At 44.6% G+C, this 13,705-nt stretch overlaps 1 long non-coding RNA gene across 1 annotated transcript; it reads right to left on the bottom strand.

Moving 5' to 3' along the window:
* Positions 1–3,580: 3,580 nt before the first annotated feature.
* On the bottom strand, positions 3,581–6,900 carry LOC115472030. The gene is made up of 3 exons (XR_003942455.1): positions 6,763–6,900; positions 5,328–5,335; positions 3,581–3,591 (listed from the first exon to the last, which is right to left on the bottom strand). It is a non-coding gene; the product is annotated as an uncharacterized LOC115472030 (long non-coding RNA).
* Positions 6,901–13,705: the final 6,805 nt, after the last annotated feature.

Raw genomic sequence — 13,705 nt, 5'->3', positions numbered from 1 at the left:
TAAACTCAATATAAAGAAAGGTAAATCACTATTGAACGTGTGGTTATTTAAGCAGGTTTTTACTTGTGATTGAAGGGGCTCATTGTGCTCTTGGTGCCTGGGAGAGTGAGAAGGATGTTTTTTTAATTGCTATAATCTGTTAATTTGTTCTAGGTTCTCTTATGAGTGCATGTATTATCTTTCCTATCAAAATACTGTAGTTCCTTTCCTTTTGATATTTTCTGTTTTGGTAACTTCTTTGTTCTGTCCGACAGGTAAGGTGGTATATCAAGTCTAAATAAATAAATAAATATTACAGAGAATAAAAAACAGTACAATGCTTGGATCAGACAGGGAGACAGGAAGGTAAGAGCGATTGGATCTGCCTAAACAGAAAAATCAAAAACCGTTTCCTGAAATCTGCTACAGAGGAAGGTATTTAGCATTTTTCAAAATGTCATGTAATCACATTGACCCAGTGGCGTACTAAGGGGGGGGGGCGGTGGGGGCGGTCCGCCCCGGGTGCACGCCGCTGGGGGGTGCCGCACGTCTGTCGGCAACGCTCGTTCTCTGCTCCCTCTGGCCCCGGAACGGGTTATTTCCTGTAACGAGCGCGCGCCGCCACCCCCCCCAGCAGGTAAAGATGCACCCGGGGGGGTGTCATTTTGCTGGGGGGAGCTGCCCCTTTCTCGTCCCCTGTCCCGGCCCTTCCACGCCCTCACCTCCCCCCTGTCATTTCTCCTCCCCCTCCCCTCCCCTTACTCTGCTATCCCAATCCCTGGTGGTCTAGAGCCTCTAGACCTCTAGACTAGAGGTACCTCTTCGGGGCAGGAAAGAGCCCCCTCTTTCCTGCCCGGAGCTGCTAGCTGCCCTGCATCCTCCTGTCCTGAGGTGAGTCCGGCTCTCGGCGTTTCAAAATGGCCGTCGAGAGTTGAAGTCTCGCGAGGCTGCTTCAACTCTCGGCGGACATTTTGAAATGCCGAGAGCCACTCACCACAGGACAGGAGGATGCAGGGCAGCTAGCAGCTCCGGGCACGAAAGAGGGGGCTCTTTCCTGCCCCGAAGAGGTACCTCTAGACCACCAGGGATTGGGATAGCAGAGTAAGGGGAGGGGGGATAGTCGCGTTTCACCAGGGGGGGGTCGCGTTGCACCCGGGGGGTGTACCCAGCGGTAATTGGACAGTGCCAGGTTAGTGTGGGAGCCCTTACCGCCACCTCAAATGGCTGTGCGGCAAGTGCTTTACTTGCCGCACGGCCATTTCCTGCAGGAAAGATAGACTTCCCTTTTACCCGTTGCAGTAAACGGGGGCCTTGGTGCATGTAAAAAGCACACGCCAACACCAGCGCAATTACAGAACTGGTGCTAAGAACGACCCTTTGTGGCACTTAAAATAAGTTGTCCTCTATGCCATTTACATGCACTGTTATAAAATAGCACTTAGGTACCTCGCTGGCTAAGTGTGCATTTATGCATACAAGTACCAGTATTCTGTACATTTTATGCACACAAGTATGTACAATGGTGGCCCTTCACATGCTTAACACAATTAACATGTTAGTAAATGAGAACTTAAAGGCTCTATATCCTAATGGGGCGAGTCTACAAACTAGTGCCTAGAGTTACGACAAGAGGGGGAGCTAGTTTAGATCTAGTCCTTAGTGGAATGCAGTGCATAGTATGAGAGGTAATAGTGTTGGGTCTCCTGGAAAATAGTGATCATAACATTAGAAAATTTGAGCTGATATCTGGAGTGAAGTCACTAAGGAAATCTACTGTAGCAGCATTTAATTTTCGAAAGGGCGACTATGATAAAATGAGAAAAATAGTTAAAAAGAACCTAAAAAGATTGGCCGCAAAGGTTAGGACTTTAAGGTAAGGATATCGTCAGTGGAGTACCGCAGGGATCGGTCCTAGGGCCGGCTCTTTTTAACGTCTTTGTGAGCGATATTGCTGGAAGGGCTGTCTGGTAAGGTCTGTCTCTTTGCGGATGATACTAAACTCTGCAACAGGGTGGACACCCTGGAGGGTGTGAATGACATAAGGAAGGACCTAGCGAAGCTAGAGGAATGGACCGATATTTGGCAACTAAGGTTTAATCCCAAAAAATGCAGGGTCATGCACTTGTGTCACAAGAATCCGAGGGAACGGTACAATATAGGGGGTGAAATGCTTCTGTGTATGAAGGAAGAGCGGGACTTGGGGGTGATTGTGTCTGATGACCTTAAAGCTTCCAAACAGGTAGAAAAAGCGACGGTCAAAGCCAGAAGGATGCTAGGGTGCATAAAGAGAGGCAAGACCAGCAGGAAAAAGGAGGTGACAGTGCTGTTGTATAAGCCTCTAGTGAGGCCCCATTTGGAGTACTGCGCGCAGTTCTGGAGACCACACCTATGGAAAGATATAAACAGGATGGAGTCAGTCCAGAGGGGCGGCTATGAAATTAGTAAGCGGTCTTGAATGCAAAATTATAGGGACAGGCTTATGAACCTCAACATGTATACGCTGGAAGAGAGGATGGAGAGAGGAGACATGATAGAAATATTTAAATATCTCAAGGGCATTTATGTACAGGAAGAGAGCCTTTTTCAAATGAAGGAGAGCTCTGGAATGAGGGGGCATATGACAAAGTTAAGAGGCTTAGGAGTACTCTAAGGAAGTACTATTTCACAGAAAGGGTGGTGGAGGCGTGGAATGGCCTCCCGGTGGAGGTTGTTGAGTCGAGGACTGTTCCAGAATTTAAAAAGACATGGGATAAGCATGTGGGATCGCTTAGGAACAGGAAGAATTAGGGGTTACAGAGGATGGGCAGATTGGATGGGTCATATGGCCTTTTTCTGCCGTCATGTTTCTATATTTCTAACTCAGGCATGAACATTGTTTAAAAATACTATCATGGAATCCCAGATCAGATGTATTCCACATATTAACAAAGCTGGAAAGAACAGCAAATGACAGGCAGCGTGGTTAAACAGTGAATTGAAAGAGGCTATTAGAGCCAAAAGAACTTCCTTCAAAGAATGGGAAAAAAAAGATCTGAATGAAGAAAATAAGAAGAAACATAACACTGTCAAGCTAGATGCAAAGCATTGATAAAGAAGGCTAAAAGAGAATATGAAGAAAAACTTGACACAGAGACAAAAACTCAGAGGTAACAACTTTTTCAGGTACATCAATAGAAATCAAACAAAATAAAACATGGAAAAGAAAATAAGATACCTTTTTTATTGGACACTAGTAAGAAATGCCCGTTTCTGGAAAAAATGAAACGGGCGCTTGCAGGGTAATCCCCCCCGTCCTCCCTCCCGAGTTGCAGACACCCCCTTCGTGCCTCCGTTCCGAGTTGCACACCTCTCCTCTTCCTCCCTTCATCCCTCAGTGACGTGGTTGTGAGGGCCGCCCCGCCCTCAACGTCATCGCGTTTTGACGCGAGGGCCGCCCCGCCCTCAACATCATCGCGTTTTGACGCGAGGGCGGAGCTACAGTGACTGGAACCTGCAGGCCAAACCGGATATCTCGGGCGCCTCAAGTTTCCGGCTTGAGGCTTCAAAGTGCCTTTTATATATATAGATAACTTAATACATTTCTTGATTAGCTTTCGAAGGTTGCCCTTCTTCCTCAGATCGGAAATAAGCAAATGTGCTAGCTGACAGTGTATATAAGTGAAAACATTCAAGCATTACTATGACAGTCTGACAGGGTGGGAGGAGGGGGGTGGGTAGGAAGTATGCATGGGGACATCAAAGCATATCATTGATATTCTAACAGGATGGGTGTGGATAGGTGAGGGGAGGGTGATCAACAGAGACATACAGCTTTATGGTTTATAATGGGCTAGGAACCCCAGATCCTTGTTAAGTCCTTTCTGTTGGGTGTTAAAATATTCAATCATTCTGACTTCAAAGGTCTTACGTTCTTGTATGGTTTTAAAGTTACCTTTCAGGATTCTCACTGTGAAGTCACTGGTACAGTGTCCTGGTCCTGTAAAATGTTGACCAACAGGCGTGGGAACCCTGCAGGCACCAGTATTGTTCATGTGATGTCTATGTAAATTGAATCAGGTACATCAGAAACAGAAAGCATGTGAGGGAAAATTAAAAAAGTCATGGGATAGAAGGCAATGTCCTTCTGTGGATTAGGAATTGGCTATTTGACAGAAAACAGAGGTTAGGGTTAAATAGACATTCTTCTCAATGGAGGAGGGTGAATAATGGAATACAGCAGGGATCTGTACTTGGACCGGTGCTATTTAACATATTTATAAATGATCTAGAAATTGGAACAACAAGTACGGTGATTAAATTTGCAGATGAAACAAAACTATTTAAAGTTGTCAATCAGAAGGGAACTGTGAAAAATTACAGGAAGAACTTAGAAAACTGGAAGACTGGGCATCCAAATGGCAGATGAAATTTATTGTGGACAAATGCAAAGTGATATAGGAAAAAGGGTCAACACCAAAGGCATGGATAAGGAAGGCCCACTAACACATCCTCTACCCTGTGTACTTTGCCATGGTCGCTACTGGATTTTTGGACATTTTGCAATCTGATTTAGACGTCATATCAAAAATGCCCCTCAATGTTATCATTTGCTATGTATACTGCACAGCATACCTTTCTTTTAACAAGATAGAAAGACCACAGATTCTGCAGTCAATATAGCAGAAAACAGTTAAAGGGGGAGCCTAGAAAACTCACCAGAGGATTGCAAGCAGATTAACAGAGAAGTTCTCTGAAGAGCTATCCAATAAACTAGAAGAAACCACCATTGAAAGTAAGTTGGTTGAGCCCAGGTCAAGTTGCAAACATTTACAGTATTGTATATGATGTTTAATAATGACCACCCACAAGAACTCAGACCTGACAAAGGTACTCTCTTTTCCAAAATGTTTCTTGCATTAAGTTTTGGGCTAACGCTGTTTTATATTCTGCATTACTTCAGTTTATTCAGGGATTACAAGAGGCCCATTATTTAAGGTCCACCAGTGATTTCACTGACCTGGCACCATTCTCCGAATTCCAAACAACATGCTTAGCCTGCTTCCTTATGCCAACTGTGTGCATATTATGAGTTGGCATGCATGAGGATTGCAAGTTTTACTGCTCACTTCTTTTGTACTGCACATTTTGATAAAAGTCTTTGCTTTGTTTAGAATTACTACTTTTTTCATGATCAGGGTGTGATATTGCACAGAGGCACTAGTCGAATACAAGCTGTTTCCATTAAATGTTTCTTTAGTTGGGAAAGCGATTATTGTTTAGTATTCATATTTTCCTGGCTAAAGTGGAACAGAGATCATATGAGCAAGTCAGATATTGGCAACTGGTGAATTTTTTTTAATCTGCTGTACACAGTAACCTCAGAGAACTGGATATGTGTATTTGAGAAATTAGCACGGTACAGTAGACACAGAATGTATCTCATTGTAAGAAGACCGGTATTTGTCTAAAGTACTAAATAGTGCACTTGTGAAAAACATAAAAAAGAAAGGCTTTGATCTTCTAGATAAGCTAAGCCCCTAAGGGGTCCTTTTACTAAACTGTGGCAAAAAGTGGCTTTACACGCCCTTACGTGGGTCTTTGCTGTGCACTAGGCCCGCTTTTTGCCGCAGCTTGAAAACGGCTGATTTTCCATCTTCCGATTTAATGGCTATGTGCTAATGTTTCCATAAGTATCTACAAGGCCTTATTATAAAATCAACTGAATGCAGATCAATTGATATAATCACACATACAAACACATCTGCAAATCAAAATCTCTAAATTACTTACTTACGATAATGGACCATCAGAGGTGAACTTCCTTTGAGATAAAAGTCTCATACCTTTTGGAAGTAGGTGAAACACCTATATCATCATCAGTTTGTGGCTCTGATCTCTATCATATATTTTTTTGAAAGTCTTTTATCATTTTACTCCATTAATACACCGTTATTAAATTGTCATTCACTTTTCACTTGTACATTTGTTCATTTTCTTATTCATTATTACTAAAGTAAATGTTTGTAGACAAGTAATATGTACTTGTCTACAAACTTTCTTCCAAGGGGATATGTGCCGACACATGTTTCGCCTATAACGGTTCAAGGCAACCCCTTGATTTGTACTGCGGTGAGTTATCGTCCTGCTTCACAAAAACTAGCGCGTGAGACAATACCATCACCTATTTTGCAGGCAATAAGGCTCATGCGTTAATCATGTGGCAATCAGTTAGTGCAAGGTAATGTAGCTGCACTAATTGATTAGCACAGACGTGCCCATTCTCTGCCACCAGACATGCCTCCTGGGTTAAAAAAAAATTATTTTATTTTTTAACATGCTAGCAGTACACACACATGTCCAAAAGTATGGCAGATGCATCAGCTCGCCCCGCAGTATGCCATTTTGAGCTGCCATTAGTGCTTACTGCAGATTGGTAAAAGGGCCCCTAATCATGCTTCCTTTTAGGCATGATAGTGAAACCTGGGTCTCACCCGAGTGCTAGCTCTGGCCCTGGGCCACAAAAGAAAATCATTTTACACACTTCACTGTCTTCGCTCTCTCTCAGGCTACTCCTACGACACACTTCCATTTCCAGTCCACTTACAGTCGAGCTGGGGTGGGTCAATGGTCCAGAATAGCGATCCAGGGGTTTGGGAGATACTTTCCACTTCTGGGTTGCACTCAGCTCTTCAGTCTAGGAACCACATTGTACTCCAGAAGGCTTAATAATAAACTTAAATTTTATTGCAACCTGTACAACAGGCAGACTTTTAACTTTAATCTTCTTACAGCCACTTAATAAACTCCAGCACAATTCAATCCCAGACTTCTGTTATTCCCAGAGGGAACACCTTTTCCACTCTTCTCCTCAGGTATATTTACAGAGGCACTTTCTTTCAGGGGCTATATACATATTCACAAGGCTCCTGTCCATGCCTATCCCACAGAATATTGTCCAAAAGGCTGTGCTCCTCACTTCTACAGGTCCAGACCCTCCTGGCCTGACCTCCTTCCAAGGTGACCTTTGCGTTGGCTCACCCTGGTCCTGGGATGAACATTCCCTGGCTCTGATTCCACGCTCCCGAGCTGGGTCTCTCCACTGCCCACCCGTAAGCTCTCCCCTGTCACAACTGTGGTTGCTGAGCCACAGTTCCTCTTTACAGCCAATGGTCTGCTTCTCTTAAAATGGGATTCCCCTATACTCCTCCAGGTCAGTGGCAGGGGACCATCAGGCAACCAAAGACACCTCTAAAGGGCAAACACTTCTCTTTATCTCATTCTAACTCCTCCCCCTTTGTCACTCTTCAGTTTCAGTGCACTTTCTCTCTGCATTTCATTTCAAAACTACTCTCCATGGGCTGTGCTTCCTCCCACCCGGGGATCTCCCAGTAACGCCCCCTAGTGACTCTCTACAGGGATCCCCAACCTAATAGATTATAATAGTTTACAAAACAACTGATAATAGTCTGTGTCATCGATCACACACATAAACACTCACACACAACACACACACACAGATAATTCTATAACACAGGTGCTAACATTTACGTGCATATAAACGTTTAGAACAGGGGTGTCCAACCTCGGTCCTCGAGGGCTGCAATCCAGTTGGGTTTTCAGGATTTCCCCAATGAATATGCATGAGATCTTTTTGCATGAACATAAGAATATAAGAGTAGCCATTGAGGCATATTTTCAAAGCACTTTGGGAGGCTAAGTTCCATAGGTTTCTATGGAACTTTGGGAGGCTAAGTGCTTTGAAAATGAGCCTGATACTGGGTCAGACCAGTGGTCCATCTAGTCCAGTGTCCTGTTTTCAAACAGTGGCCAAGCCAGACAAGTACCTGGCAGAAACCCAATTATTAACAATATTTTTGCACGTGTGTTGCCCCATCTGCATGTAAATGGCTGGTTAGAAAATTCTAACTGGTGTAAAAGTATACGTTTTGATATGATGGTGCATATTATGCCAGTAGGTATGTACAGGGGCAGAATTTGGGCAGAGCACAGGTGGATTCACAAGTATGCATGTAGAATATAAAGAGGCCCTTTTGCAAAGCTACGGTAAAACTGACCTTAGTGTACCCTTACGTGGGTCTTTCCCATGCACCATGACCATTTTTTTCCTTTTATTTTTAACAAGCAACAAAGCCCGTTTCGTGAAAAATGAATCGGGCCCTAGGAAGGCTCTCGTCTTCACTCCCCTGCCCTCCCCTCCATGTCCAGCGATACTCCCCTCTCATCCATGTCCAGCGATTCTCCTCTGCCCTGCCCTCCATGTCCAGTGATTGTCCCCTCCCATCCCATCTAATCCATGTCCAGTGATTCTCCTCTGCCCTGCCCTCCCCTCCAGGTCCCGCGATTCTGCCCTCCCCTCCCCTCCATGTCCAGCAATTCTCCCCTCCCATCCCATCCAATCCATGTCCAGCGATTCTCCTCTTCTCTTCCCTGCCCTGTCCTCCAATCCGTGTTCCGCGATTCTCACTTCCCCTCCTATCCCATCCATGTCCAGTGATTCTCCTCTCCTCTCCCCTCCCATCCCATCCATGTCCAGCGATTTTCCTCTGTCCTGCCCTCCCATCCCATCTATGTCCAGCGATTCTCTCCTCCCCTCCATGGCCAGTGACTCTCCCCTCCTCTCCCCTCTCATCCATGTCCAGCGATTCTCCCCTCCTCTCCCCTGCCCTGTTCTCCTTCCTGCCGCCCTGCCTTTAAGCCGTTCATGTTACCTCAGCCTCCAGCCTTCCCTTGCCTTCCCTCTCAGTGTCCCGCCCTCCTCTGATGTCATTTCGTCTTTCCGCAAGGGTGGGACACTGAGAGGGAGGGGAACGCTGGAGGCGAACTGACGTCAGCTCATTTGCATGCTGTTACGAACCCAGCCAGCCAGCCATCCAGGGAAGCAGAGTGACCAATTATTATATAGATTATAAATTTTTACATAGAAATAAGGAAATCAGGTAATAAGAAGTTGCATAATAATCTTCCAACCAATAACATAAAAAGCTGAAAATATACCACATTATAGAGGAATATCACTTAACACAGGAATCCTGGCACAAATAATAACAAATTCTGAGGCCCCCTTTTACCGCAGCGGAAAAAAAGGTAGGTCTTGCATTTCTGCAGGAAATGGCCATGCAACAACTAAAGCATTTGCCCTGCTGTCATTTCGGAGGGAAGCCCTTACCACCATCCACTGAGGCGGCGGTAAGGGCTCCCATGCTAACCCGGCGATAGCTGGGCAACATGCAGAACTGCCCGATCACCGCTGGTTACACACTGACACTACAAAAATAAATATTTTATTTTATTTTATTTTATTTATTTGTTACATTTGTATCCCACATTTTCCCACCTATTTGCAGGCTCAATGTGGCTTACATAGTACCGTAAAGGCGTTTGCCAACTCCGGTAGAGAAACAAATATATTTTTCTAGCACCAGATACAATGGCGCACTGGGGGTGGAAAGCACTGCCAGGCTACTGCAGTAGCTCGGCGGTACTTCCTTTTTGGACTTACCGCCGCTTTGTAAAATGGGCCCTAAGAGACTATCAACATCATTTAATACCATTAGTACTATAATTAACGATCAAGTACAGGTTTATCCAACAAAAAAGCCTCTAATTAAGCAGGTTCCAAAAAAATATAATTGGTAGCCTGATAAGAAATAAAGCTTCTACATAGGAAACGCAGTAAGAAGGAAGCACCCACAGTCGGAAAATGGCCAATTTTCCGTTTTCTGAATTAATGGCCATGTGTTAATGCTGCCATTAGCGCACAGCCATTACAAAATATTAGTGCATGAGCTATTTTGTAGGTAGTAAGGGCTCACATGCTAATCAGGCAATGTAGATGCCTGATTAGCACAGAAACACCCACTCTGCAACCCCCCCCCAGACACCCCCCCTCCAAGAGCAATGTAAAAATATTTTTAGCACATGGTTTGCACAGCACATCGTAATTTATCATGGGGCACCTCAGGGCGTCCCGCTGTAAACCATTTTAAGCTGTGGTAAGCACGCACTAACACTTACCGCAGCTTAGTAAAAGGAGCCCAAAATATGCTAATTTACACATGTATTTAAATAATGTAGGCATGGATATCAGCAGGTGTAAATATCCACGCTTGCAACCTAAGTGTGATTTCTGTCGCTTATGGTAGAATTTTATAATTACACCAGGGGCGTTGCCAGACAACAGATTTTGGGTGGGCCTAGGCAAGAAGTGGGTGGGCACCAAGTGTTCTCCTCCCTTCCTCCCCCCCCCCCCCCCCCCACCAAAAAAATATCTCATCTGGTGGGAAAACACTTCTTTCCACCTTGGCAGTCTGCAACAGGCATTCGCTGAAAACTGAGTATGTGCAGGTGCCGGTATCATGGACAGTAGCGTATTTGTTACCATCAGGGGGAAGTCTTCAGGTGGCAGAGCTTGAGATCCCCACCAGCTATCACTAAATGTGTGCTACTGTTGGGTGGGCCTGAACCCTAGGTAGGTGGGCCCTGGCCCACCTGTGGCTATGCCACTGAATTACACACAGGTGCCTATCCAGCTCATTTTCGAAAGTGATCGCCGGCCATCTTCCGACACAAATCGGGAGATGGCTGGCGATCTCCTGAACCCGGCCAAATCGGTATAATCGAAAGCTGATTTTGGCCGGGTTCAACTGCTTTCCATTGCGGAGCCGGCAAAACATCAAGGGGCGTGTCGGTAGGGTAGTGAAGGCGGGACAGGGGCAGGACAGGGGCGCGACAGGGGTGTGCTCACGAGATGGCCGGCTTCGTCCAATAATGAAAAAAAAATAACCAGGCTTGTAGAACATTTCGCCGACTGTACTTGGTCCCTTTTTTTTTCACGACCAAGCTTCAAAAAGGAGCCCCAACTCAGCAAATGACCACTGGAGGGAATCAGGGATGACCTCCCCTTACTCCCCCCCAGTGGTCACCAACCCCCTCCCACCCAGCCTGTATGCCAGCCTGAAATGTCATACCCAGCTCCATGACAAAAGTATGCAGGTCCCTGGAGCAGTTTTTAGTGGGTGCAGTGCACTTCAGACAGGTGGACCCAGGCCTATCCCCCCCTACCTGTTACACTTGTGGTGGTAAATGGGAGCCCTCCAAAACCCACCCAAATCCCACTGAACCCACATGTAGGTGCTCCCCTTCACGCCTTAGGGCTATGGTAATGGTGTAGAGTTGTGGAGATTTGGGGGGGGCTCAGCACCCAAGGTAAGGGAGGTATGCACCTGGGAGCTTTTTTTGTTTTTAATTTTTAGAAGTGTCCCCTAGGGTGCCCGGTTGGTGTCCTGGCATGTCAGGGGGACCAGTGCACTACAAATGCTGGCTCCTCCCACGACCAAATGCCTTGGATTTGGCCGGGTTTGAGATCGCCGGCATTATTTTCCATTATGGCCGAAAACCGATGCCGGCCATCTCAAACCCGGCGAACTCTGACATTTGGCCGGGCCCAACCGTATTAGCAAAAAAAAAATGGCCGGCCATCTTTTTTGAAAATACGGTTGGCTCCGCCCACTTATGGCGCCGGCCCCGAAGATGGCCGGCCAGCTATTTGGCTGGCGCCGTTCGATTATGCCCCTCTATGTGTTTTTATAAAACAGCATCTACTAGCCCTCTTAAACTAGATTCCGCTTTTAAAATGGCCCTGTTATTTACAACATATATCGAGACAAGCAACCACAGAATCAGATTAACATTTGAAACCAAACAATACAATACCACATTATAGAGGAGTATCACTTAACACAGGAATCCTGGTTTGAAGTATGATAAGAAAAAGGTATCTCACCCCTCAAAACAAAACTGGAACTTTGGTTTATAGGAAATGCTATGCCCATATACCCTCTTCATCATCCTGCAGGTGAACATTAGGAAGACGCACAGCGAAGGGGTTAGCATTAAAAAGAGAAGAGAAAATTGTTAATCAGCGTTCTATGGCATTTTAGACGTACTGTTCTCTATTGGTAGAAAAGAAGAGTTAGAACAGACGAGCGGTTTAATCATCACCACCAGATAAACATCTGAAGTTAAAAGAATGACAAAAGCAAAGCAACCATGACAATGAAAACAAACCCATTATTTGTACCCAAAGGTTTAATGTGCACTGGGATTATAAAATGGCCTCTAATTAAAACAAAGATACACAGTTTTAAAATGTTTTCATATCTTGCAAGTAATATGAATTTTGTTAGGCTGTGGGACAAGAGAAATGTGTGGTAAGCTGAGAGGTCCAGTAATTACCCTCTTCAAACATTCCAAAATTTTGGCAAGGCAAAACTATGCAACACAAACCGCTGAGAAAGAAAAATGTATGATGAGAAGTATATCGTAACATATAATCAGTGATACCTGTCATTTAACCAAGCTTTAATGTCTGCTTAAGCAATACAACTCCTCTTGCCTTTTTCATGTTGTGATACAAGTATATTTTTATCTTAGAATACCTTGAACGTAAACGAGAAGCCCCGCAAAATCTAAAAAGTGGCAGCAGTCTGTTATAGATGCATTATTTTATCCAAAGCTTGTAAACTTCTGCACCCTGACAAATCCCCCCCCCCCCTTCTTGTTATTTAATCAACCTCTGTGTTTACAGAACATTTTACACAGGAAGACTTTAACACATGTTAACTGGATTCCTTTAAATTCTGCCATCATAGCTCAGGCCTAGTTCACCACACTGGGAAAAGTAAACCTCCTCTGAAGACAGAACATGTTAGTGCATACTTTTCTACTAAGGGTCACATGACGTGTGACACTGTGAGTACGTTTCTCTGTTTCCATCTGCTGGCACTGGGAGAAACACTGTACTGTGCCTAGATTACTACTGCAGGAAGTGTTCAAGTCATGTTAAGGGAGGCAAACAATCAAAGGCATGTCTATGAGTAAAACAGTATTATTTTACCTATGGAAAGTGGCTCTTTAATTATTGCACAACCTAAAACTACAATTTTCCACTTAAAATTAGCATGTAAAGTTATATCAATCTTGACAAAACTAAATACTTGTCAATTAAAGGAAGGAAAAAGCCTCAAAAAAGCTCTGGCAACAATTTATAAAGAGCAAGAAGCCATTATCGGCATTTTAACAAAAACTTCCATCCTTCAACAAACTTTTTAGAAAAAATATTTAGAAATAGAAGTCTTATCTTTTAAGATCTCAATTCAACAAAAATCAAGCCCACATCTGACATTGACCCTGCATTTTGCTTAAGTGTTTCAGGGCTCCATGGACTAGAAATCATGAAGTGCTCCTCCTTCATATGCAAACTCTCATCAAAAGATGCCCTGTGATACTCTTTGCCATTTCAGGGGGTCCACTTTCTGGACAATGACTGCCTCCACTTGATATCCTTCATCCCACCAGCCCAGGGATCAGAGTATCTGCCCTGCCTCCTCTTGTGTTGTTGCTCTGTAGGTCTTTCCCTGAAAGAAAAAAGATAACCCAGACAGGAAGGTCCATCAGGAACATATTTTTTCCTCTCACAGCTCCCAATGCTTCCTCAGCATGATCAAGGAAAGATCTGAAAAAAGTTCTGATTCCCACATGGCTTCTCCCAACTCATATTCTTTCAATGCAAACCTGCTTTTCCACTGGATAACTGTGGTAACAGGTGAAGATATCTTCTGGGGTATTCACTCAGTGTCCCTCCAGGGCTTTATGGGGTCTCTCCAATTTAATGCCTGCCAACTCTGGGTTATCCTAGTATTGCTGTAGGATGGCTCCCAAGATCTTG

The sequence above is a fragment of the Microcaecilia unicolor genome, chromosome 6 (assembly GCF_901765095.1).
Source record: "Microcaecilia unicolor chromosome 6, aMicUni1.1, whole genome shotgun sequence".
Taxonomy (NCBI): Eukaryota; Metazoa; Chordata; class Amphibia; order Gymnophiona; family Siphonopidae; genus Microcaecilia; species Microcaecilia unicolor.
The sequence above is the reverse complement of the archived record's forward strand: the minus strand, read 5'-3'. Positions and strand labels throughout refer to the sequence as shown.